This window comes from Phacochoerus africanus, chromosome 8 (assembly GCF_016906955.1).
Source record: "Phacochoerus africanus isolate WHEZ1 chromosome 8, ROS_Pafr_v1, whole genome shotgun sequence".
Taxonomy (NCBI): Eukaryota; Metazoa; Chordata; class Mammalia; order Artiodactyla; family Suidae; genus Phacochoerus; species Phacochoerus africanus.
The window spans coordinates 168657455-168684949 of record NC_062551.1 but is presented as its reverse complement, the minus strand read 5'-3'; the positions used below and the strand labels follow the sequence as shown (position 1 = coordinate 168684949).

At 53.0% G+C, this 27495-nt stretch overlaps 1 long non-coding RNA gene and 1 pseudogene across 1 annotated transcript in view; both read right to left on the bottom strand.

Annotated features, from left to right (window-relative positions):
- Window positions 1-1927: 1927 nt before the first annotated feature.
- Window positions 1928-3778, bottom strand: LOC125132369 (protein FAM136A-like; annotated as a pseudogene).
- A 6681-nt stretch (window positions 3779-10459) lies between these two features.
- The window catches only part of LOC125132370 (uncharacterized), a 167191-nt gene continuing 150155 nt past the window's right edge, over window positions 10460-27495 (bottom strand). The window contains exons 3-4 of the long non-coding RNA XR_007136226.1: window positions 11271-11503; window positions 10460-10837 (exon numbers count right to left, since the gene is read on the bottom strand). This is a non-coding gene — a long non-coding RNA (uncharacterized LOC125132370). The remainder of the gene's footprint in view (window positions 10838-11270; window positions 11504-27495) is intronic.

Genomic DNA, 27495 nt, shown 5'->3' with positions numbered 1-27495 from the left:
AAAGCAGCCTCCTACATCTAAAGAGCCCAAGAGACTTTTCCTTTGAAGAAGCTCTGGTGGTTTACAAACATTGGCAACCACATCCCGATAACTGCTGAGGCTTCCCTGGCTCTGAAGGTCTGTGATCCGAGCCCCTGCGCTTGTGGCTGCACACAGGGCTTTCGGTAGCAGAAATAGGTCTCGGCTTCAGCACCGAGTCCTCCAGGAGGCCTTCTCTAGCTCTGAAGATGAAGGCAGGGCCACCTGTGGGCACATGCATGGTATCTCTCCCTACACTGCCCACTGGAGCATTCTCAGGGGCGGAACTAAAGAATCTCGGGTGGAGCATGGGCACCCTGGCAGCAGGGCGATGGAGATGCTGTGTGTGTGACTACCCTGGAGGGGCCAACCCAACCCTGACTAATGGGCACCACTGGCGGTGAGAGGACCCTGCATCAACTGTGGCATAGCTTACTTTGGGGGTTTTAGTTTTTTGTTTTGGGGTGAAAACAATTAAACCCTATTTATTTTTAAAACCAAACCACCAGGAAAATACATCTCAGTCTCAAAACAGCAAACACACAGGCCATATTATCATTCTAAGCGATAAGCTGGTAAAAAGACCATAAGGTGCCAGAACTGGGGTAAGAACAAAGGCCCTGGCAAAAGCGGTATTGGCTCATGAGGCCTGTTTCTCTTTTCTAAGGAGTCACAGCCAGCCCCGAGTCGCTTACTTTTTCTCCCTTGACCTTCACGTTGCCCAGGGGTCATCTCAACTGAGCCCTGCTCTTTAAGTGGCAACATAAGCAAAACTGGATTTAGGCTTTCGTTCCATTCTGTTTTATGAAAGCCAGATTTTTCCAAATCCAGTCCTTCACAACTCTCTGAACTAAGCAGACGGCAGTTCCTCTTGCACTGTGCACTCCCGAATCCTAGTACAGAACGCAATTGAGATCCTCCAAGGGTGAGTGGCACCGTAAGACCGCCCCGTCCCTCTGCTGCAGCCTCAGGGCCGTCGTGGCTGCCGGTGAAAGGGAGACCTGCTTCCCACACCGTCCGACATCCCCTCTCATATCTCGGCAAGGTCTCCAGGCTGAAAGATGTCAACGTGTGAGCATTTTAAGTAAGGCACACCCACATCTCGATGGCCAGAAGCGAGTACTCACAAGGACCCTTTCAAAGCGCTCATCCGCACTACCGCTCCCAACGCCACATCTCAAACCAACTTCATATCCTTGTGTATAAAATAAAACCCTGGAAGCCCCCTCCTAAATTGGTGACCTTGTGGATTTTGTTTTATTGTACTTTGTGGACAATGGCTCGGTGTGTGTTCATCCTTCTGGTAAATAGGAGGAGGTTGGCTGGCAAGAAGCAGAAACACGTCTCCTCACACGCCACTAGGTCACAGGCAGGTTAGAGGAAGCTGCCAGCCTGTTGGTATCTGTGTACTAGGGACTCTGACACGCCGGAGGGCTCTGCTATGCGGGCGGGTCCCTGCTGCCAGGATAGGCACTTGCCACGCGAGACTGAGGCTCAAAAACTCTCCCGTGCGATCCCTGACCCAAATTTTAGCCCCAGATCCATTTTCCCATTTCACTTTCTAGGACTGAAACACGAAGGAACCAGTGTCCAGGGGCAAGTGACAGGTGCCTTAAACCTGCTTCCATCTGTAATTTCTTCATTCATGAACTTGGCTTAGAAGACCCAAAACCCCCATCCCTCTTTTTTTTTTTTTGTCTTTTTGCTATTTCTTGGGCCGCTCCCGAGGCATATGGAGGTTCCCAGGCTAGGGGTCGAATCGGAGCTGTAGCCACCGGCCTACGCCAGAGCCACAGCAACACGGGATCCGAGCCGCGTCTGCAACCTACACCACAGCTCACGGCAACGCCGGATCGTTAACCCACTGAGCAAGGGCAGAGACCGAACCCGCAACCTCATGGTTCCTAGTCGGACTCATTAATCACTGCGCCACGACGGGAACTCCCCCCATCCCTCTTTTGACATAGACCCCCGCCCTCAGCGCCAGTGGCCAACGGCAGATGTCTACTTCCCCTTGGACGAGAGGGACGCCTTCACCTTCCTGGTCGTGGCTGGGATGAGGCTCATGTGGTCGTCCACACCCTTGGTCACACCGCTTGCCACCTGCCGCTTCACCTGGAGCTCTTTAGTCCCCACATCTGTTGAATCTTTGGCTTTGTCACTGCAGCGCAGAGCAGACAGTCCTGGAACTCCTCCAACTTGCTGGTGACCAGGGCCTGGGCTTGAGGCAGAGGTGCGGGGGGAGGGGGGGCAACACTCAAAGCCCTGGCGCACCTGCTGCACGGATGCCTGGCTGTCCTCAGAACAGTGGGCACTGCACCGGAACATGAAGCCCTGCCTCTTCTGGATGTTCTCTCTCTCCAGATTCTTCACCATGGAGTCCACTGCCCCCTGCACCCAGAGCTACTGCAGCTCCACCACGGCGACCCCCAGCTGCTCCCTGCCGCGCGGGTGGTGCCCACGTAGACTCCCGAGTACCGTGTGGCTTTACTTCGGGACCCAGTTGCAGCAGAGCCCTTTGTATGACACCCTCTTCCAGGCGGGGAAGGAGCGACAGGGCGGCTTGCTCAGCACTGTAAACACCTGGCAACCACCCCGGATGCAAATGACTCTGCACAAGTCCGATATGGTAGCCACTGGTCATGTGACTATTCAAATGATTTAAATGAAATACACGTTAAAATCCAGTTCCCTAGCCCTGTTTCAAGTGTGCCCACCAACGTGGACAGCACAACTACGGCACATTTCCGTCACCCCCAGAAGTTCAACTGGAGGCTGCAACCTGAGCTCAGCCCTCTAAACTCCTCCTTCCATGAATCCATTCACCTCGGTCCCTACACCTTTGTCACTTGTTCCTAAAGAGCCCCTGAATGGTGTCCCCCTCAAATTCACATCCAACCCAACCAGAACCTTATTTGGGAAGAAGACCTTTACGGACGTAACCGGTTCAGACGAAGTCATCCTGGATTTCGAGCGGGTCCCAAATCCAGCAAGACTCCTCTTAAGAAGAAAAGACACAGAGACCCGCACAGGGAGAGGGCCAGGTAAGGACAGAGGCAGCACCTGGAGTGACGTATCTCCAAGACGAGGAAGGCCAAGCGCTGCCAGCCATCACCAGAAGCCAGGAAGAGCTGAGGCCAGAAGCTGACACCTTGACCTTAGACTTCTGGCCTCCAGAACTGTGAGAGGGCATACCTCTGTGCTTTGAGCCACCTAGTTTGCAGTTAGTTGTTCCAGCAGCCACCAGAGACTAACACAGCGCCCTATGTAGAGACCTCCACGTTCTCATCTAACCCTCTCCCTCTTTCCCAGACACCTCAGACCATCCGATCCTCAGGTATTAACCTCCAGCCACGACATCCGCGGAGCCAGTTAGATCCTCAGCCACTCCAGCCTGCCAGTCCTGCACAGGTGGGAACACCTGGCCCTGAAGGGGTGCAAGCTGGCAGGGCTGCCCAGGAAGGAGCTGGGGGACCCCTGCAGAGTCTGCAAATCCCCCGCTTTCTCTCTTTTCAACACTAAAACAATATCAGAAAGCAACAAGCCCCAGGCGATCCAGTCAGCGGTCAAACAGTGGAGCCTGATAGCTTACTTTATTAACTTGCTAAATCAAAGGGCCGTTAGAGTCTCTGTCCGGTAATAAAACTCAGGAAGGAGATGAATCACCCACCTATTAGCACGGTGTTGGCACAGCTAATGGATGTGGCCTGGCCGGACCCAGGCCGGACCAGAACAAAGCTGGCCCGCATTTCCACCTACGAACCCTGCCACCTCCTCCACCCACCCGCCTGCGGCCACCTGCCTGTGGATGAGGGCTGCGGCAGCATCTGCTCGCCGTGGCTTGCTTTTTCAACACACCCAGAATTATCCCACCCAACCCACTCCTCCAGGATCCCGCCACGACCCCAAACACACACAAAGAAACCAAACATCCAGAAATCCAGGGTTTATTGAATCCATCCTTCAAGGAAGCAGCCAGCACAGGGTTTTTACAACGCACTGCAGACAGGTGCAAAGCCCCCAGAGCCGAATGCTGGGCGCCATCACCCTCTGACCACACAGAGCCAGGAAATAGCCTATTTTCTGCCCTTCGCCCCACTTTCTTGGGGCTGTTCCTCAGAGCACTTTTTCCTGCAGCTTTAAAAGGGGGGGAGAAAGGCACTGCTGTGAAAATTCAGCCTCAACCGCCGTTTTCCTGCATGCAGCTTCCTCGGAACAGCTGGTCTAATGCGCTGAACCTCAGTTCTGGGAACCTCCTTCTGGGAATGTCTAGGAAGGTATAAGTATCTAAAGTGCTTAAGGGTTTGCTCTACCACAAATGCTCGCTCCATTAATGCTGCTTGTTAATGATTTTGATGAATAATGGGCCTGGAATACAGTAAGTCCTCAGCAAAAATAATAATACTGTTATTATTTCTGAAGTAACATCTAGCAACACCAGGCTCCAAGTGCCATAAAACCTCATTATAAATAGCTCATTGTAAGACTCACCTCGACAACCATCCAAATTACATCCCTCAGCCCTTTCCAAGGATATCCAGGAAAGACTGGGCCTGAATCCCCCACTCACGTTAAAAGCAGGACCCACAAAGCTCCCCGGAGTCGCACAAAGCCAGGTTTTGGCGGATGGCTCCCCGCTGACCCACGACTGGCCTCCCGTAAAGGCTCCTTGATTTATTACTGCAGCAGGACTGAACTCTTCAACCAGGAGCTTGGCTCCATTACGCTCCATTACCCTGGGCCTCATTTGCAGGCAGCCCCTGGGGCTTGACTCATCACTTCCATCCGGAGGTCTTGGTGGAAAGAGCTCCCCGTGCCTCGGTGATACTGTATCCTCCATTCCCGAGGCTCAGGCCCACCGAGGACCCTCAAGAAGGAACCCAGCACGAGGTCATTCTCCTTCCTGGGAGAAGAGAGAGCAGAAGGAGGGAGAAAAAGCGGCGTATGCACTCTTGACCTCTCCCGAGGGGGCGACGCGCCTTTGCCTCTGCTTCCGAGGGCTGCTCACGGGATGGGACGAGATCTGAGCCCCCGCCCTCTTGCCACAGTGGGAGGAAGACACTGGGGCCCGCAGGCTCCTCTTCGCCTGCGACCTGCCCTTGGGGTGTCGACCCGGGCGGCCTCTGCTCCAATCTGCGTCGCTGTCCAGAGGGAGGCTTCGGTGTGAGAAAGTTAAGAGGCTTTTCTTATACACTAGAAAGCAACTCACCCTGGCAATTGTTGCTATGAGGACAGAAAGGGAGGTGCAGGCATTTAGTGGCCAGGTCCATCCTCCAACCTCCCTTGCGACGCACCTCTGCTTCCTCCCGGAGCAAAGATCTGATGAAACACTCAGAGTGGGCACACGCGGTACCCGGCAAATCCCAAATTTCATGGCATATGTGCCTTTCCAGATGACTGCATGGATACACTCCATAACACACTGTTAAAGTGATAATTAGCGATAGACTTGTTATGAATATTCCAAATAAAATTTCTCTCTCAACAGTCGACGGAGACAAAGGGCATCACAGGAACGGTCAGAAGTAAGGGGGGGATTTTTGTCTCTGCTCTTAAAAGGCCTGGGGAATAGACGACAAATCAGAAGTTCAACAAACCAAACATCTCAGACCCCATCGTTCATGGAAGGCATGTGAGTGGGTCCATGTCTCCCCAAGGCTGAGCGAGCGCCATGCTCCCACTTAAAATAAAAAGCTCCAGGAAAGGAAGAGAACCCCAGTTTTGGAAGCCACTCCTCTGTTGCCCCGCTGCCCTAAACGCAGCCAAGGATGCTAAACAAGATGCGTCATTTAAGGCAAACAGAGGAAGCGCTGAGGCATAAGCAAGAAAGCAACGACAGGCAAAGGCGATTCAGCCTCGTAAAGTGAAAGAGGAAAGGCTTCGATCCGGGTTGAACCTTCTTCCCCCCAAAGGAAACGGCTGCCGGCTCCAGCTCTGCCCCCACAGCCTCTCACACACGGTCCCATTGTGAAATTCATAGTGATTTTGCGCCACATGGGACAATGGGATGCCCATGACACACTCCGTCCCCTCCCCACCTCCTCGTCGCCAGAGCGGAGGAAAGACGCCAGGCATCCCAGATGATGACAGTGAGACGGGCAGGGACTCTCTGGGGCCAAAGAGAAAAAAAGAGGAGCCCCAGACCCCACCAGGGTCACGCTCCCTGCAGACTGAAGGACCCGCGCAGCGCAGCGCAGGGGGAAAGCTGACGCCTCGAGGGCGCAGAGGAACCGAGGAGACGAACGCCATCAGCGGTGTGGCCTCTGTTATCACTGGGGATTCTGGACGGACTCGGATGGAATGTTCCATTTTAAGGGTGAAGCCGAACTCTTCGAGTCTAGGGGTGAAAACCGGCGGCGGCACATATTAGCATGTGCCCAGAGTCCTCTGCTGGCAGAAGTCCCAGGGCCTCCCCTGCCGTCTCACTAGACGTCACTCCACGCCACTTCCCATCTTACTGGCTTCAGAGTCCGAGAACAGCCCCAAAGCCACCAAAGGACACCCTTTGCAATTTCTAAACGAGGACACGGAAGACCAGAGAGGTAGAGCCCTGTGCCCAAAAGGCTTGAAATATGTGGCAGGATCTGTTTGGAACCTGAGGACCCCCGAGTCTCGATTTTGCTTTTTCTATTGCAGTGATGCCGCTCCCCTTCTTTCCTTAAATCAACTTCCAGGCCACAGAATTATCTTGGAAGGAGCAAAATTAACCATTAGGCGAGAGTTCCCTTGTGGTGCAGCAGGTTAAGGGTCCAGCACTGTCACTGCAGCGGCTTGGGTCGCTGCTGTGGTACAGATTCGATCCCTGGCCCAGGGAATGTCTGCATGCTGCAGGCACCACCAAAAGCGGGGGCAGGGGTAAAAAAAGTCATTAGGAGTAAAATTTAGAGAAAGGAAAAAGTAACATCTAGTACAGAATGATCTCAGCACATAGACAGAACCCAGCGCCTAAGCCTGGGTTCTTCGGGATCCCAGGGAGCCAGCATCAGTGCAGAGGGCACCAGGGGCAGCCTGGGGGTGGCTGCTGCTGGTGCCCTCCACGACTCACACTTCTGCCTCAGGGCCTTTGCACCACCTACATGTGCTCCTTCCCTGGACATCCACGGGGCTCGCTCTCTTACCTCCTTCCAGTCTATGCTCACGTGTCCCCTTCCCAAACCTGCCCTGACGACTCGCTTTAAAATTGTTTCCTGATTCTCCCATCTTCTGAACCCGACTTAATTCTTTCTGTAGCACTCATCACATTCTAACCGACTGTGTGATTTATGTATTTTTTATGCTTGGTGTCTGCCACCTTCCATTTTTAATGAATATGCATGAGGACAGGGAATTTTGTCTTCTGGCTCACTCCTGATTCTCCTGGGTCTCGAACAGTATCTGGCATGTAATAGATGCTCAATAAAAACTGGTTGAACCAATGTATAAATAAGGAATAATTGCTCTTCCTCTTTGCTTCTTGTCCCCTCCCTTTCTCCTTCAGCAACAACACCTAGAGACACACACACACACACACACACTCTCTCTCTCTCTCTCTCTCTCTCTCTCTCTCTCTCTCTCTCTCTCTCTCGCACACTCCATTCCGCTGCTTTCTCTCTCCTCCGTCTGTACTGCAGGCCTGAACTAATATCTACAGGACAGTTCCGACCAAACCTAGCGTATTTAGTGATGGCATTACCAAGACTTCTACGGGAAATTCATATTTTATATGCACATATGATTTATATGCATGAAAAAGCTCTAGAAGGATACGCAAGAACCTGATTCTCCCGGGTCCCTCCCGGGGACTCGATGGCTGGGATACAGACTTTTCATTCTCTGTGCCTTTTTACTCTTGGAATTTTGAACTATGTGAATATAATTAACTATTAAACATGTTAAATTAAAAATTAAAATGGGAAAGAACTTTAAAAAAAAAAAACCTCATATAGGCCTCCCCTTAACCCCATCTTCACAGAAATTCTTTCTGGATGAAACCCACCCAAAGGCCACCAGCCCTGGGTTAGGATGGTGAGACGGGGTGAGAGGGGTCCCCTCCTCTTGTTCCTGTAGTTTCTCAAGTGAGGCTGCTACTTTCATAACTAAATATTTGAAAACGTTTCCATCAACAGAAGGCTATGAATTAATGCAAATTTCCCTACATACATAACACATGGAGACGCTGTTTCAATTCATGAGTCCCTTCACCTTTAATTCTGCTTCCTCTCATTTGGATTCACACGGAGCAGATTTCGGAATCAGCCGTCTAGGACGACGGTGCCAGCGTCTCTGGAGGTGCGGGTGAAGGACGCAGCGCCTTCGAGGAGGCGCCACCCCGTGAGGGATCACAAGCCTGCGAAGCCTCAAAGGACACACTTGAAAATGACAACTGCCGTGAACAGGCCCGCGAGTGGACGGCGTGGGACTTTCATGTTTTTCCTTTGGGGATTTCCGATTGTTGCACATTTTTTTGCCTCGAGATATAGAACTGAAGGGACGTTTTTCCCCCATACCGTGCTGTGGAGTAACTGTGTGTGACTCGTCGCTGACCTGCTCTAGGCTGTGATCTCCCCGAGGATGGAGGCCGGGTTTAGTTCTCCTCTGCCTCCGCAGCCTCCAGCGTGGCACCTTGCAGCAGTGGCTGCTCCCTAAGTAGGTCCTGCGTGAATGAATGAACGGTGACCATCTCTCAGCCTTGAGGGAGGAGTCCGGAGATACACCCCGCACCGAACCCCGAGAGGCAATGCCGATCCCTCACTCGCCACCTGCTCACTTTAGCCTTCATCGGTGGGTGTGCTATGGTCTGCGGAAGGCAAAGGAAGCCAGAGCTCCCAAGTGGGGATGTGTGGTGGCACCTAAGAGAAGGCGCCTGCCACCTTCCAGCAGCCGCTTGCTGCACGATGGGTACCGGGCAGTTAATGCTGGCGAGACAGGGTGAGAGGGGTCCACTCCTCTCGTTCCCGTATTTTCCTAAATGAGATGGTTACTTTTACATTGAAATATTTGAAAAAGTTTCCATCAACAGAAGTTAACGCTGGCTCCACATGTGGAGTTCTTTCCAAAGTTCCTTCCTTTGATCTCCTCTGGGCACGTACAGCAAGGAAACAACTGAGTAGGTTAAACCAGAAGCAGCACGTCCCCTGACACTGCTTACGGTAGAGAAAAGCTGGAAACAACCTAAGCATGGCACCCTATGAGATTAAGGAACTAAACAGCGGTATCAGCTCTGTAACGGGGGATTCTTACATGGCAGTCGCTGCAGACGCATAGAACTCACGGCGCCCCCAAAACGGGGTGCGTGTGCATTCCGGGAGCTGGATCTGCTTAGCTTCAGTTCCAACACCAAATGACTTAGCAGCCTCAGCTTTTGTAAATGACCTTACGTTTTTGCCTCAGTTTTTTCTTCTATAATTAGAGGCATCACTTAATCATTAAAAAAAAAAAAGTTCGCTGGCGTTCCCGTCGCAGCTCAGCAGTTAGCGAACCCAACTAGTGTCCATGAGGATGCATGTTCCATCCCTGGCCTCACTCAGTGGGTTGACGATCCGGCGTTGCCATGAGCTGCGGTGTAGGTTGCAGACGCGGCTCGGATCCCACGTTGCTGTGGCTCTGGCGTAGGCCGGCGGCTACAGCTCCGATTGGACCCCTAGCCTGGGAACATCTGTATGCCACAGTTGCGGCCCCCAAAAGACAAAAAAAGACCCCCCAAAAAGGTTTGCTGATATAGAGAGGCTGTGACAAGATGTTACACACCATACATTATCAAAGAATATGTGTGGTAGCGTCACATCACAATGACGTATATACGACATATGGATATACGACATACATTCGTGTATGACAGTACACGCCTCGAAAGGGACCTGGAAGGTTCTTCAACAGTGTCTCCATGGTTGTCTTTGGCGCAAAGAGGATGCGGGGCTGATTTTGTCCTTTTTTCGTCTACACATCCGATGTTTTGTTATAAGCATGTGCTGCTTTGCAGTAATGAAAAATAACAAAGTTACTTCTAAGTGAAAAAAGAAAGATGCTAAAAGGCAAGAGTGGGAGTTGAGAGCGTAGAAGCAGAAGGACCCTGGGCGAAGAGATGGCCTCTCCGAAGCTACCTTCCCCACCCAGGGACAAAGCCCTGCTCCAGGAGCCCCTGAATTCACAAAAAAGATGGTCCCACCAGCCCACACGTTCCCTCGCACATCCAGCCAAAGCCCTTCTGCCCCACGTAGGGTCCTCACCCGGAGAGGCAGGCTGCGTCTCACCTGGGACAGGGCGGGGGAGGGAAGAGAGGCACCAAGGAGCCCACAGGCGACACACGGCCCAGGCCAGGTAGCATCTGTTGGAAGTGGCCCCCTAGTCACAGATGAAACACATGTGCCACGAGCTCGGCAATGTCTGAGAAACAGGAACGTCTAGCGGTGCTTCTAGCCTAAAACCACCCCGTTTCAGGTAAGACAGTTCAATCCAGAAGGTGGAGGGAGGAAAAAAAAACGAACATTTATCTCATAGAGAAGGTTAAGCAGAACTACCACGGCTGAGGCAGGAGCAGCACGCTTCGAGGGGGATGTGAGGTCTTCAGGGCCCATGAGGACGGGCGTCCAGGGCGGATGGGAGCGGTGAGGAAGGGGAGGTCTCTTCTTACAACGTCCCCCGGCAAAACGGGCTGCCACTCAACGGACAGCTTTCTCCGGGTTATTCTGAAAGCTTCGGGATTCACGCTGCTTCTTCAGCGTCTCTGGCCTTTGGTGCAGCTTGTGCAGTTGCAAAGCGAGAGCCGCTGTGGTCCTCCATCCGGTGGGGCCTGGATGGCCAGCCCGGGAGCTGCTATGACAGCCTTGGTCATTGCTGGGATCTGCGAACAGGGAGAGCGCTTATCACGATGGGACTCTACCACTGTCCTCTTGGCAGCATGGCAGTGACGCACAGGCGCGAGACGAGGAGGATGGAGCGGGCGGGATGCGGCAGGAGCATGGGCATGGAGCTGGGCAAGAGGGTACCAAGGGTGTCGGGGCCGACAGGATGGCAGGAGGAAGGAAGGACCCAGGGATGCAGCGACATGGTCAGAGATGAAAGGATTCAGCAAGAGGGGCAGAAGGCGCGAGCAGAGAGGCAAGGCCAGCTCGGGCTGGCGCGCTCATGCTCCGCGCCGCGCCCTCGTCACCTCCTGCGTTGCCCATCTGCCTCCCCTTCTCTGCCTTCTGGCCAGGAGAGGCCAGCCCAGCCCCACTCCCAGTCCCTGCCTCGTCCTAACCCTCCTCTCAGCCCTACCAGGAAAATAAACTTACTTCTACCCTTCTTGGGCCTGCGTGCCTCCGGCTCCCGCCTCCTCGGTGCTCCTGCTGGTGTGGGGGCAACCCCCTCAGGCATCGGTTTCCTCCGCCTCTGGCACGTATTGCCATCTGTGCCTTCAGAATCTCCTCTCTTCCCATCCTTCAGGAGGGTGTCAGGACGTTTTGTCCCTCGACTGGACAAGATCCAGCAGGAGTGGGCAACGCAGGGCCAAATCCAAGACACCAGACTGAGAGGGACAGGAAGGGGAGACACGGGACGGTCCTGGGTGATCTGGGCCATCTGGTCACCTCGTTCTAGTCTTACGCGTGGACACGTAGACGAGGAGACCAAACCGGATCAGCACTCTAAACTCAGTGTACAGCAGGGTCACCAGATCACTCAGCACCTGGGACCCAAGACCTTTCCTCACTGCTGACGTCCACAGCACAAGCGCAAGCGGATCTGTCCACCGGACACTTCCAAACCCAGGCCAGCCGCAGGCTTTAAAAACGTGTGAACGCGAACAGAATCAACAAACTGCTCCACTGGAATCACGGAAGGACACCCGGCAGCCCCTCCCCCAGGGCCTCCTCCAGCATGAGCATGCCCCCCCACCCCCGCCCCCGCCCCCGCCCACACCCTCCTCTTAGCAGGTGCTCGCCTGGAGTCGTGGACAGGAGACGGTGCCAAACCGAAGATCTTGGGCCCAATCCCAGAAAAAGCCATGAGCTCTCTCTCTGCTTTGCAGCCACGGGACTAGTCACCAAAAGCCAAGGTGGATAAACATCTTACAAATGCAAGCATCTCCTGCGGCCATATGACTGATATATAAGAATAGCACCGGGAGCCCCCAGTCTTCAAGCACATATGCTCTACGCCAGTGGCTCTGAAACTTTGCTGTGTGTCAGAATCAGCTGGAGGCCTTGTTAAAACCAAATTTGGGGGTTACACATCCAGGGTTTCTGATTCGGTACATCTGGAGCGGAGGCTGAGAACGCGTATTTCTCACAAAATGCCAGGAGCCACTGGTCTGAGGACTACACGAGGGGAACAACCGGTCTACACCAAGAGAGGTCAGCAGTAGCACCTGGCCTCTAGGAAGATTCACCCCGTTACGAATGACTCACTTAGACTTAACAGTCTAACCTCCTTCCAAGCAGAGCCACGGAAAAGCCTGTGACCTGAAGAAATCTCACTGCTGATTGAAGCGTGCATTCGAAGGCATCAAAAGGGAAAGAAGCGCCTTGGGCCTCAGTCCATCTCCCCCCTCACTTGGCACAGTATTTCTAAGATTAGAGAGGTGAAGTGACGTGTTCAGAGAAACAAGGAAACACAGAAAGTCAACAGCAGAACCCAAACCTGAAACCCCAGCAGCGCTATTTCCCATCATAAGCACGGAGCCTCATAAAATCTGACTTTTGCCATCAACGGGGTCACAGGGGCCCAGCGTTTCCACAGTCGGCGAACTGAGGCTTTCCTCCTGTCCTTCCCACCAGCACAGGCTTTCCACGCCAGGGTCCTTTCCCCGTGCGCCCGTGGTGGAAGCAGTTGCGGGCTCTTCAAGTTCAACTGAGAGTTCCCCGCCGAGAACTCGGGCTGGTTTTCTCGCAGAAATGCCACGACACCTGCGTGGGGTGCTGGGATAACGCCTCGCACTGGGCGCAGTGTCGCCGAACCGCAGGGGTGACAGCACACGTCGTCAAACCACCGTGAAGATGATGCTCCCTGCAAGGCCGCCCGCCAGCGCCCACCTGGACGTCCATCCCTCCCGGTCTCTCTTCCCAGCCCAGCGTCCCGGCTGCTTCTGCCACCCAAGCCTCAGCTTGTACGTTTCCGACCCCAGGGCCACTCCTTAGTCCCTGATCCAAGCATATCTCACCCCCACCCTTTCTACCCATCACCCTTCTCTGTTTTCCTTACAGCCCCCAGCACAGCCTGGAACGCCGAGTTCATCACTGGCTGGCACGTGAGTTCCAGGAGGGAGGGGCCCGCACCCGTCTTGTTCACCGTTATCCCGGCACCGGCAACCGTGCCTGCTGCACGGCAGGTTCTTCACGAACACCCGCGGCGTCATAAACGAAGGCCCAGAAGAATGCAAGCGCCTGCGGCACCCAGAGCATCTTCTTCCCAAGCAGGTCGCAGAGTTGAAATCTGAGACTTTTCTGTTCAATAGGAGAAATCGGACTCCTTGTGCTGCGACAGAATGTGGAAGGAGAACAGGTCCCCTTTGGCTGGTGTCCTCAGGGGACAGGAGAGCGGAGGCAGGCAGTTCCAGGGATGGGGGTGGGGCTGAATCCCTTCCCAGCTCCGGGGCCCCTTCATGGAAAGGATGCTGGGGCTTTGGGTCGATGCGGATACAGGACTTGGGAGGCAAAGGGTGTCGTGGGATGATGAGATGTTTGAGAGTCAAGGGGTTTGGGCTTCGACCCCAGGCAAGTCATTTAAATCTCGCCAAGCCGCATGAATTTCTCCATCTGTAAAATGGGAATAATGAAAACACCCAAGCCGTGAGCTGCTTGGGAGGATCGCAGAAGTCAGCATACGTGGAAACGCTCCTGAACAAAGACTAGGGCTCGCTCTCGGCTGATGAGTAATACGGCCGGGTGGTCCCCTGGAGGGATGCAGGTGGGCAGGCCCACCCACTCCTGCTCTGCCCTCCTCCTTGCACCCCCCGACCCTGGGCTGCTGGGGAGAAACCCCCGGCCCAACAGCAGCAGCCCTGGGATGCTGGCACAGGCCACTCAGAGCCCTGGTGGAGCTGCCAGCATCACCGCAGCCACAGGCGGGGAGGCCAGGAGGAAGCCCAGGAGAAGACCGTGGTGGAAAAAGCCATGAGAGAGCTTGGGGGGACTGTCAGGGGACCCGAACCAGCGCAAGCGGTAGAAAGAGGCTGACAGCCTTTGATTTCAGACCAGAAATCTCGTGATAACCTAGAGTTCCACAGATGGGGACTTCAGAGGAGCCAAGATTCCCCCTTATCACCAGGCCATGACTTCTTGATGTCCTTGAAAGGGGCACAGGGGGTGGCAGGGTCTACGCTCCCTCCCTTCCCCAGCCCTGCATTAACCTGCGGGCTGCACGAGCCAATTTCCCCTCAGGCCAGTGTTCACACTCCAGGCAAAGAGGCCCTCGGCCATAAGGTGCCCTCATAGCACAGAGGTCCCCTCCTCTGACCCAGTCACCCCAAACTGCCACCCCTCCTCCTCCAGGGACAGTCGTAATGACACATCTGCAGGCGAAGAGTCACTTCGCACCCTTTCTACCAGGAGTTCAATTCTCTCGGCCACCTGGCTCGTGACCACACACAACTGGGAGCCGTCACCACGCGGCCGGGGCGCATCCTGGGGAAGCAGGCGCGGCAGCCACCTCCCGCCCTCAAGCAGCGAACGAGCTGGTCGAGGGCCCAAAATTCATCACCACCCCCGTGAACCGCCGCGCTCCTGCCAGAAGAGAAACACACGGGGTGGGGACGAAAGTGAGGGGTGATCCTCAGAGGCGGCCAAGGTCTCGTTGGGCTCTGAAACGCTGTCTTGACGGGGCCTCCGGGTCGCAGGGGAGGTCCTGACTTCTGGCAAAATGTTACCATGTGACTGGGGCTGGTGATTCTTGAATCAGGGAGGTTCAGGGAGAAGTGATGCAGCCAGGGGGTTAAAGGACGGGAGATTTCAGCATGTAGCAAGGGAGAGAGAGGGCATCCAGCCTGAGGGACGTGAGGGAGGCAAAGGCAGGGTGAGTAGTGACCCCAGGGAAACACCAGGAGTGGGGCATGGAAGGGATGGGAGCTGGTAGGGCTCGTGGCTCCCGGGAGGTCTCCAAGGTGAAAGGTGTGGAAGCTGCAAGTCTCCCCCCCTGCTCCCTGCCCCGCCACCCCCAGCTCTGGACTGACAATGCCTGCTGGGGAGACGCCAGACTACGCTGAGTGGTGATGAATGCAGGGGGGCCAAGGGAGGCCCGGGGGAATGCTCAGTTCACCATCTCCAGCTTTCAAGGGATGGGAGAGAAAGGTGTACAGGGGTAGGGGCACCTGTCCACCCACTGGTCCTGCTCCCAGGGCCATCTACTGCCCTCTGAGGACGGAAACAGGCCTGCCTTGTCCTCTCCCTCTCCCTCTGCCTCCTCCCTTCCTTGGGCTGGTATGGGGAGGAACAGCAGGACTCTGTTAATCTAGGCAAATTTGGGCAGACAGGTCAGGACCTGCTCACAGGCCACCCAGCTTGGGGAGGAGCATCTGCTGGCCAGAAACAGGTGCGAAGGGCCCCGAAGTTGCTGGTTTGCAGTTGGGAAGGCGTGGCCAACAAGCATCCCACTGAAGAGAGAAAGGCCTCACTTTCACCTGTTCTCAGGTGTGTGCCCCCTGCCCCCCGCTGGACTTCTCCGCTCCCTCACACGCCAAGCTTCCATACAGACCAAACCCTGTGGCAGAGGCGCCTTCACAGCTGATCCTGGTACATTCTCACTGCATCTTCAAAATCGAGGTTTTAAACTCTCTCTCCAAGTCCCTGACTCTTTGTAGTTATTCCCTCCCCCCCCATTTCTCCCAAGGAGCTATTCTCCTAACACTTTGCACACACTAAATCGCCTGTGGCTCTGTCCACCTCCCTCACTGGGCCATAACATCTCTCAAATTAGGATCTGCATCAGGGGTCGCAGACTCAGATGCACCCAGGCCAGGCAGGTTCCACGCGTGCTTGAAGCAGCTCGTTGACGGCACCTGGATGGTATTGGCCAGACAGTTGGGAGTCTCCGGATCTGTGATGAGTTGGAGGGACTCGTCTCACCTAACAGGGGCAGCTGCCCTCGTAGAAATACTACCACGTGGGCGTGTGGGCCAGGACTGCCCAGAACTTCAGATTTTCAAGGAGAAGCGGGTATCAGCTTTCTCATGCAAAATCACATCTTTAGTGTCAGCAGCAAATTCAAATTTAAGACGCTATGCTGTGAGCCAAATAAAATGCATCTGCAGGCCAGACGAGCTCCAGTGCCACCAGCCTGCAGCCTCTAGATTTATGTCTCTGTTGCCAGTGCCTGGCACATCATAGCCGCTCAGTAAATGCTTGCTGATTGAAAAGCAAATGAACGAACGAATGAATGAATGAATAGGAAAGAAGGAGCAGATGGCTGGGAGAAGGGAAACAGGACGGATGCCCAAGTGTCAAGATGCCAAGTGGCAGGTTGGGCAGCTCAAGGTGACCCCACTGCCAAGCTGTCATTGTCAACACCGTGGTGGTCTTCCTTGCTGGCTGAGGGGCCAGGAGAGACTGGGGGCCTGCGAACTCCGAGTCAGCATCCAGCTCTCAGAAGGCACGGCATGGAGAAGCTCTTGCTGCAGCCAAAACACAGACGCTGCAAACGACCTAGTGTGCATACACTCACGTGCACAAGGCATGCAAAAGTGGAGGCTCGGCGTGCCGTGGATTCCATACTCCCAGTCAAAGGCCCCCCTTCTGCCCTATGATACAGACGTGCTGAGGGAGGAAAGAAGGGACGTCTTGCAATCTGGGGCGGGGGGGGGGGTGTAAAGGGAAAAGGACGGACTCAACCAGCCAGAAATCTGTCTCTAGCCAGAAACTCCCTCTCTGCTGCCTTGTTGACCGCTTCGGAGGGGCAGGAGCGAGCCTGGCGTGGACCCTCAGCCTCCAGGAACCCTATCGGGAGGGAGCGGGGTGCAAGCCACCCGTGCGGAATGCCCGGGATTGCACAAGAAAAGTTATTTCAGGTTCAACTGAGTTATAATTTATTTTTTCTAACTGATCATTACTGCCGCCGGCTCTATAAATAACCACCTAGGGAGGCTGCTCTTCTGCTCCCAAATCCTCAAAAAGCACTGCCAGGTTCTCTGCGGTTTCTGGCCTGCCCAACACACAGCACATTTCTTTTCTGCACAGCCCTTCAGGGAATCCTTCTGCAGTGCATGCCAAGGAATCTGCTGAGGTCTGCCCAACTCAGTCCTCCCCTTCCTGAGCCAATCCTCTCCTCCAAACAGGCCACCCAGCCCCCCGCCCCCACTCCACAAGAGGCCTCGCTGCCTAGACAGGTGGTTCCCAGGCCAAGGTCCCAGCTTCTCCCTGTTTACTCTGCTGCAAGCCAACTGCAACCCTCCATGCTCAGAAGACAAGAGTCATTTGTTGTACAGAAACCCAGCTGCCGAAGCATCCAAGCTTGAGCCCGGGGAGGAAAAGGGCAGCTTGATAGCATCGCCAGCAAAATATCAAGGGTCAGGTCAGCCCCAGGAAGGATGGCTGTGGTTTGCATGAAGCCCATTTAAACTCTTTAAGGAAGAACACAATCCAACATGACTCCGTTTCTTCAAGTACGAGAAGGAAAAAGCGTGTTCTGGCTTGTGTTCTGACGGATGTCGTGTCCTTCCTACGTGCAGAGCAGTCTTGTCTTTAGACAGAGGGCGTCGGGAGGAACCAATCATCCATGCAGGCCCACCGCACACCCAGCCCTGTGCTGGCTCCACAGGCCCATGGCTCTGTTTCAGCTCCACGGATGTGATGTCTCTGCGGCAGGCGCCCATGTGCCCCCTTTTGGATGAATGATCCAAGAAAAGGGCTTTGCTCGAAGACATGCAGGAGGCAGAGCTCCCCTTGTGGTGCAATGGGATCCGTGGTGTCTTGGGAGCGCTAGGATGCAGGTTCAATCCCCAGCCCAGCACAGTGGGTCAAGGATCCGGCATTGCTGCAGCTGTGGTTGCGGTCATAACGGTGGCCCAGATTTGATCCCTGGCCCAGGAAACTCCATATGCCTCAGGGCAGCCAAAAAAGAAAGAACAGAAGGAAAAAAAAAAAAAAAAGACATGCAGAAGGAAAGAGGGAAGAGTGAGATTCAAACCCCACTTTGTTGGACTCCAAAGCCCCTGTTCTTGCAGTGAAATGCCCCCTGCCTCTCTAGCTAGGAGACCAGAGTTTAGAGACATATTTATTTTCCCATTTCTCAGATTAATCTTGTAGCTCGGAAAGCAAGGACAGCTCGGATAGTTAACCACAGTCATTGACAGCCATGTTGGAACCCTTCAGAAACCTGCTGGTCCACGGCGACCCTTGGGGGGGTCTCCCTTGCCTCGTTTATTAGGAAAACGACCTGAAGGGCCATGGCCATTTACGGTCTAAATTAAAAGCGTGTGTATTTGGAAATAGCTTTAAAAACATAATCACTGACATTAACAAAATAATTTTTTAAATGTGAGTTTTCACAATTATTCAACCCTCTGAAACAGGTTAGATAACCCTCAACACGCTGCCTCGCTGGCACGCGGTGCTCACGCTTTCCAGAGCACCTGGAACATTGTATTAGATGGCCTATTTCCCCATCCTGTTTCAACTTTTATTAAAAAAAGAAAAAGATAAAAAGCTATCGGGGTATTTGGAGTTCCCGTCGTGGCTCAGTGGCTAAGGAATCTGAGTAGGAACCACGAGGTTGCGGGTTCGATCCCTGGCCTCGTTCCGTGGGTGAAGGATCCGGCATTGCCGTGAGCTGTGGTGTAGGTCACAGACGCGGCTCAGATCCTGCGTTGCTGTGGCTGTGGGGTAGGCCGGTGGCTACAGCTCTGATTAGACCCCTGGCCTGGGAACCTCCATATGCCACGGGAGCGGCTCTAAAAAGACACACACACACAAAAAAACTATTGGGGTGTAGCTGATTTACAATGTTATATTAGCATCACGTTTACAGCAAAGTGGATCAGTTGGACCCAAAACCGCTCTTCCCCCCCCCGCCCCCGCCCCCGTAGATTACAGAACCTTGAGTAAACCTCCCTGTGCTTTACGGTAGGTCCTTGTTAGTTCTCTGTTGTATACACAGCGGTGCGTATGTGACTCCCATCCTCCCAATTTACCCCCCCCCCCCGACCCATCTTTCCTTCTAAGCTAATGATCCCAAGATTTTTAGGGAAATGTACCCCGGCAGTCACCATTTGAGTAAACTGGCATGTGCATATATTTGTTCATTGATGCTATGTTCATACGCTATCATTTCACCAAAATAGGAAGGATATGCAGGTCTACACCTGTGTATTTATTCATCTACCTTATTTCCTTCCTGCCCCACAGTGGCTCACCTCACCCTCCACGGCCTCCAACGTGCATGTCCAACCGGAGAGAAAACTCTCTCATCATCCTCTCCATTTCTTCATCCCCCCCCAACCTCAGCAGCAGCCACTGTGCACTGGGGGTGCCAGGGAGATCAGGGGGCGGGGCTCTTGCTCTGCTGAGTCTCCGTTTGAGCTGGGACACTGCTCTTCTCTCAGAGCTGCCTTGAAGCTGGGACGCGGATCTTCTTCCCCATCTGCCTGTGAGCTGGGACGTGGGTCTTCTCTAGAATTTACCACTGGCTGGACCGTCAGCTCTCCCGCTTCTCGGGTCTTTGCACTAAAGCTGGAATTACACCACTGGCTTTCCTGGGCCTCCAGCTTGCTGATGGCAGAACGTGGGACGTCTCAGCCTCCAAAGTCAATATCATGAGTCAATTCCTTATAATAAATAAGAAATGATACACACATAGATGTCGATGCAGACGCAGACATAGAGACAGAGACAGAGACACGCGCGTATCCTCCTGCTCCTCCTTCTCTGGAGAGCCCCAGTGAACACACGCCGCTGTAAACTACTGGGGGTCTCGCAGGGCTTGGGGGCAGAGCATAGCGGATGACGTACACAAAGCAGGTTAGCAACGCACTGAGCACGCCGCTGGATGCACCGTTACTGCCAGTTCAACAGAGAGCTGTAATACTGGCCATGGGCTCCAGCACATGCACAGAGACGGCACGTGTGCGCCTTCCTCGATTCAATTTGACAAAAGCACATGCTGATCACTGTTGGAAGGTTCTCCAGTTCACTCATTTCGTAATAAAATTTTAGTGGCGTGTAAGTGACTTACAATACTGTGTTCGTTTCAGGTATTCAGCAAAGTGAACCAGCCACACGTACACATACATCCACTCTTTTTCTGCCTCTCTCCCCACATGAGCCCCCACAGGGTACTGAGTCGATTTCCCGAGCTACACAGTAAGTCCTTGTTATTGACCAGTTCCATATACAGAAGTGCGTGTATGCCAATCCCAGCCTCCCAATCCATGCCTCCCCTCAACATTGCCCCTTTGGCAACCCTGAGTTTGGATTTAAAATCTTTGCATCTGTTTCTGTTTGTGCTTTGTTTTGACAGTCACACCTATAGTATATGGAAGTTCCCGGGCTAGGGGCTGAATTGGAGCTTGAGCTGCAGGCCCACACCACAAACACATCAACGCCAGATCTGAGCCACACCTGCAACCTACACGGCAGCTTGCCGCTGCATCCTTAACCCTCTCTAACAAGGCCAGGGAGCAAGCCTGCCTCCTCCTGAACACTACGTCATGTTTTTAACCTGCTGAGCCACAGTGGGAAATCCTACTTCTGTCTCACGCATAAGTGCTTTTGTATCATTTTTATCAGATGCCACATACGAGTGATCTCATATGATACCTGTCTCTGTCTGATTTACTTCACTTAGTATAATCATCTCTAGGTCTATCCATATGTTGCCACGAATGGCATTATTTCATTCTTTTCAGGGCTGAGTAATATTCCATTGTATATATGTACTATATCTTCTTGATCCAGTCCTCTGCTGATGGGCATTTAGATTGCTTCCATGTCTTAGCTATTGCCAATAGTGCTGCAGTGAACAACGGGGTGCACGCATCTTTTCAAACTGTGGTTTTCTCTGGGTACATGCCCGGGAATGGGGTTGCTGGATCATATGGTAGTTCTATATTTAGTTTTTTTAAGATACCTCCACTTATGCTCTCCACAGTGGTTGCCCCCACCTAAATTTCCACCTGTGGTGTAGGAGGGCTCCCTCTTCTCTGCACCCCCTCCAGAAGTGTATTGTTTGTAGACTTTCCAATGATGGTCTTTCTAACTGGTGTGAGGTAAGTATTTCGATGTAGTTTTGATTTGCACGTCTCCAGGAATTAATGATGTTGTGTATCTTTTCATGCGTTTTTTTGGCCATCTGTATGTCTTTTTGGTGAAATATCTATTTAGGTCTTCTGCCCATTTTTTGACTGAGTTTTTTTTAATATATAAACGAAGCTTCATGAGATGTTTGTATATTTTGGAGACTAACCCCTTTTCAGTTGCTTCATTTGCGAAGATTTTCTGTGGGTTGTCTTTTCATTTTGTTTATGATCTCCTTTGCTGTGCAAAAGCTTTTAAGCTAAATTAGGTCCCATTTGTTTATTTTTGTTTTCACTTTCATTGCTCTGGGAGATGAATCAATAAAGACATGGCTGTGATTTATGTCAGCTATGTTTTCCTCTATGAGTTTTACGGTATGTGGCCTTACCTTTAGTCTTTAATCCATTTTGAGTTTATTTTTGTATATAGTTTAGAGAATGTTTTGATTTCATTCTGTGGAAGGTAGCAGAATCCAGTTTTCCCAACACTGCTTATTGAAGTGGCTATTTTTTCTCCATTCAACATTCTTGTCTTTGTCATAGATTAATTGACCGTTAAGTATCCTGTTCCACTGATCTATATTTCCGCTTTTTGTGCCTACCACACTGTTTTGATGACTGTAGCTTTGTAGTAACATCTGAAGTCAGGGAGCCTGATTCCTCCAGCTCCATTTTTCTATCTCAAGATCGCTTTGGCTATTCGGGGTCTTTTGCGTTTTCATACAAATTTTAAAATGTTTTGTTCTAGTTCTGTGGAAAATGCCATTGGTAGTCTGATAAGGATTGCACTGAATCTGTAGGCTGCTTTGGGCAGTGCTGTCATTTTGACAACGCTGCTTCTTCCAATCCGAGAGCATGATATGTCTTCTCCAGTTTCCTTCATCCGTGTCTTACAGTTCCAGGGTACAGGTCTTTTGCCCCTTTGTAGGTTTACTCCTGGGTATTTTATTCTCTGTGACGCAATGGTAAATGGGATTGTTTCCTCACAGTTTACTAGTCTGAACCAGATCCGTATTAATTCTGAGTGTCAAAAATCCACACTGTGGGAGTTCCCGTCGTGGCGCAGTGGTTAACGAATCCGACTAGGAACCATGAGGTTGCGGGTTCGGCCCCTGCCCTTGCTCAGTGGGTTAACGATCCGGCGTTGCCGTGAGCTGTGGTGTAGGTTGCAGACGCGGCTCGGATCCCGCGTTGCTGTGGCTCTGGCGTAGGCCAGTGGCTACAGCTCCGATTCAACCCCTGGCCTGGGAACCCCCATATGCTGCGGGAGCAGCCCAAGAAATAGCAGCAAAAACAACAACAACAACAACAATAACAACAACAAAAGACCAAGAAAAAAAAAAAATCCACACTGTGGAAAATAGGTAGACGGTGTCTGATCACATCTCTCCTTTAACACCTGTGTTATCTTATAATATATTGTATTACATAAGCAACACTGACAAATATAGTTTTAAATAAATGAGACCTCTCATATAAAAAAAACAATGAGGATGGGATCTTGTTTTCCGTGGAGCTTACAATCCAGTGGCTGAAACAATGTCACTTAATGTCAGACAGCGATACTCTGCCACACAAAAGTAAAACAAGGTGATGGGACGGAACATGAAGGAGAATGACGATGGAAGGGGAAGGGAAGCCACGATGAGAAGCTTGGTGAAGGTCTCTGTGAGCTGCAAGATGAGGAGGCCACCCTGCTGTGGTCAAATGGGGGAGTCAGTGCTCTGGGCAGACAGAATGGCAAGTGCAAAGCTCCTGGGGCAGAAAAGAAGGCTGGTGTGGCCACATTACAATGAGTTTGCAGCAGGAGAGGCTGGAGACGTTAGACGCTCAGGCTGGGACGTCCCCACCAGCGATGAACTACAGCCCCACTGCCTACTGACTGGGTGACCTTAAGAATTAATGCCACATGCTGCCAAGGGTTATAAGAGGAGTTAAGCCAAAGACTGAAAGAATAAACATATCAATATCATTCCAACACACACAGTTGGTATCAATATGTGGCAGCCCTTAGTATCTGTTTACTTCATCTTTGGTCTCCCCATGGCACAAAACTCTGTGCCAGCTGGGCATAGCCCATCTTCTACCCTGCTGATCCAGAGCAGCCATTGTCATGCCCTGCCTACTGAAAGAGCTCAGTGGAACGTCGAGAAATGGATGAGTTTTAAAATAGAGAAAAGCTACAGAAAATCACCTTAGCTAAATATGAAGGATAAATTTTTTAACCAAATTTCTTCCTAATCATGAAAGTAATGTCATGAGTATTCTGGGAATCTTTGATATTTGAAACTAAAATAGGACCATAGACTTTTTTTTTTTTTTTTTTTGCTTTCTAGGGCCACACCCATGGCATATGGAAGTTCCCAGACGAGGGGTCGAATCGGAGCTACAGCTGCTGGCCTATGTTCCAGCCACAGCAGTGCAGGATCCAAGCTGCATCTGCAACCTATACCATAGCTCACAGCAAGGCCGGATCCCCGGCCCCCTGAGCAAGGCCAGGGATCAAACCCCCATCCTCATGGATGCTAGTCGGATTTGTTTCCACTGAGCCACAAGAGGAACTCCCAATAGGAGCATATTCCGTATATCTCTTAATACATATTTTCTGCTGCACATGTCTGGTACGAGGGTGAAGAATATGTGGGTTGTGGAGGGACCCCCTGGAGGTACCTCCTGCCTCCCTCACTGGCCGTCTGCATCATCTTGCTGCAGCTGCTGGTCCTCCTCATGGCTCGGTTATTTTTATCTGCACAACTGCCAAAATAACAGGACTGCCTTGTACTAGCATCGTGAAGATTAAGCGAGTTAATTAATACAAAACGCCTAAGAAATGCTGAGGCTGTGGCCCCACTGACTTAACCAACTGCTCTTGTTAGAGACGTGGCTATTTCTCAGGTTTTATCATGAGCAGCAGCACTAGGAATGTCCTGATGGCTAAACCCCTGCCACACAAACAGGAGCTTTTCCTTAAGAGAAAGCACCGCAAATGCCGTTGCCAGATGAAAAGTTATACAGATGTTAAGGCTTTTAACATATTGCCCAACAGTCCCTGAAAAACAAGCGTGAGCCCATTAGCTCAAATCTTTGTCTGCGCTGTGAGTCCTAACCTTTGAGAAAATCTCTGCCCATTTGTTAGGGGAAAGCAGGGTGTGTCGATGTTTTAATTTGCCTTCTCTGTAATTACTGGGGATGTTGCTTCTCTTGGGACTTGCCTCTTCACACTGAAAATGGAAGTCCATTTCAGGAATCAGAGGCAGCAGAACAGGCTTCAAGTGTACTCCTTACCACGGGGAACGGTCAGGCAGGTGCAGGCGGCTGCATGTCGCAGAACTGGGTATCTCTTCATCTCGTGCAGGGTTGAGCGAGGTGAGCGCCACGGTCCTTCCTCGCTCTGGGATGACCTCATTCTGGTTCACACCAGCTAGAGCAGCAAGCAAACCTGGCAGGGAAGATGCCCTGCCAACCAGCAGCTGCGCTCTGGGGCCCCTCCGGGATCAGCGACCCCCGAGGTGCATTTGATACCTAAACATCCATCAGGGGGCCTCTAAATAAGGACGCCCGAGTTATATCAGAAGGAAAAGTCAAGGTGACGAAGCTACGCCTCCAGGAGATGAGACACAGCACAGCGGGGAAACGCCTTCACTCTCCCCCTTGCCAAGGCGGAAAGTTTTGAGGGCCAGGGATCGAATCCTGTTACAACAAACACCTTCACGCTCCAGGCCAGTGGAACACAAGCCTTCCAAGGTGTGGCCGGGCCTCTTTACCACAGGCTGTATTTGCGTAACTTTCTTCATTACTCAGTACCGGCTTTGGGACAATAACGAGACACATCACAGCCTCCTTCCCCGACTCCCGGACCAGTCTGTGCACAGCAGTCTGTTCCTGAGCTGGTCAACATCCTGCTGGACTCGGAGTGTCCCCCGGGTTTGTGGTGAGCAGACGCCTAAGCCAGATGTGCTGGCTGTCGCTGTCACTGTCGACTCTTAGAGAATTCCTCTTCTTGGACGCGAAACAGGCCTGCAAGTGTGCGACTCCTTCGGCCAGAATTCTGCAGTGCTTTCAGAGGCCCGTCTCCGTTTTCACTCAGGGGATTTTCCTCCCCGGAAACCGCCCCCGCTCCTGCTGTCACAGTGGCAGTTTCTGGCTGGGTTGGGCCCCACGGGCCTCACAGCACTGGGAGCCCGAGGCTTGTGTCTCTTAAGTGACACCTCTGAAGAAGAAGTCACTTGTAGGGTGAGAACGCTGGTGAATTTTCCTGCGGGCACCCCTTAAGCACACAAACCTGAAAGCTGCAGAGCAGTAAAATCAGCAGCCAAAATAAGCAAGAAGATGGACTTCCAGGAGGGAGGTGGAATCAGATGGAGGCAGAGCCAGGACTAGGTTCTTGGCGACAGCAGTGAAACCCCAAACTATGAGGGAGGGGAGAGCTTCCTGCCAGGCCCTCGGCACACCCCTCGGAGGGGGAGCGGAGCGGGGGAGCTGGGCGCTGTGCATGCCACTCTCCACGACGGGCAGACTGGCTGATGACCCCAGCGGAAACGTGGACGCCATCCCCCATCTGGCCCCACACTGTGGCAGAGGAGACAGAGCTGCTCGGTAGCTCGATTGAGCAGCGCCCATCAAACCCCCAAAACAAAGCGTGCAGGCCTGCGCGTGTGCTGGGCTGGGCCGAGCCCCGGCGTGGGTCGAAAAAGAAAGCTGCTCTAAGGGCTTGTGATTTCGCCAAGGAGAGGATGTGTGCAACAGGAGCTCGCAGCGCAGCACGTCAGAGCCCAAAAGACATCCCAGCGGTGAATATATCCCTAGAGGATCCCCTCCCCCCCCACCTCCCACCCCCAGCCCTGCAAGGACGGCTGGCACCTTCAGGACAGGAAGGCTGGCCTTCCTGGGAGAGCAGGTGCCTTTCACCTTGGAGGGTGGGCAGAGTGTAGGCCAGTGGATAAGAAGGGAGCTGGCTTGTCGGGGGGAGAGGAGAAGGAAGACATGAGCAGCCGAGCTCAGGCCCAAGCTGCCTGCACTCCTGGCCTTGGGAGGAGGGTTTGTGCAAAGAGAGACAGAGACAAAGAGAGTTTGAAAGGGAGGAAGGAGGCCAGATTTCAGAGAGGGCTGAATCCCACCCAGAGACGCCTGGGCCTCATCCAATGAGCAGCAGGGAGCAGTTGGAGACGTGCGAACAGCAGATTAACAAACTCACAGGAGACGCTAAAGGCTTCAGCTTTCCGCGGGGCTGCAGAGTAGGCTGGGTGAGGAATGCACCAGAAACCTTTGATGACGGCCCAGGCCGGGCTGGCCGTGACTTGGGGCTGGACCACGGCGTTGTGGGCCATGGGAGAGAAAGATCTGTAAGGTACCACAAAGCGAGTATCTGAGAGAGAACTCGGCGAGAGGGCTCAAGTGGGTCGGGGCAGCTGTGAATTTTGCACCTTGGTAGCTGTGAGGTGGAGGTGGCATTGTCCAAAGCACATAAACGGGTCGGGGCTGAGGAGATCAGAAGGTAGGGGCTCAGATTTGGAGAGGAAGAGCCATTTCACGAGAATTTGAAAAGACGGGCAATGCCTGGAAGGAGGCGGCCACGGGTGATGCTTCATAGTTTCCATTAAAGGGAATTAAAAATCAACGGAGGGGGGAGTTCCCTTCACGGCTCAGAGGTTAACACAGTCGACTAGGAACCATGAGGATGTGGGTTCGCTCCCTGGCCTCGCTCAGTGGGTTAGGGATCTGGCGTTGCCGTGAGCTGTGGTGTAGGTCACAGACGCAGCGAGGATGCTGCTTTGCTGTGGCTGTGGTGCAGACTGGCAGCTGTAACTCCGATTCAACCCTAGCCTGGGAACTTCCATGTGCTGTGGGTGTGGCCCTACAAAGCAAAAAAAAAAAAAAAAATTGAGGTTTTCTCCGATGTCAATGGACCAGCTGTCTGTGCAAATAGCGTGGGCTGCGCACACCCCTTCTTCCTCTCCTGCTCTGACCCCCACCCCGACAGTCTCAGAGCAGAGGCAGAGGTCAGCCTTAGAGACCAGAACCCAGACGACTCAGAAGTCTGCCGATGAGCACAAGGCACAGGCACGCAGGCACCCGCTCTCGGCTCACTGTGGAAGCACTGAGTCACTCCTCCCTCCCTCCCCTCTCCCCTCCCACCAGCACCTCCTCCTCCTCCTCCGCCTCCTCCTCCTCCTCCTCCTCCTCCTCCTCCCCCAAAGCACGCCTCACAGCCCGACTCGGTTTCTCCATCACGTTACCACGAGCTCCACAGCGCCCTTCCCTCCCGGCTTGTCTCCTACATCTTCGGAAATGCACTCCAGAGT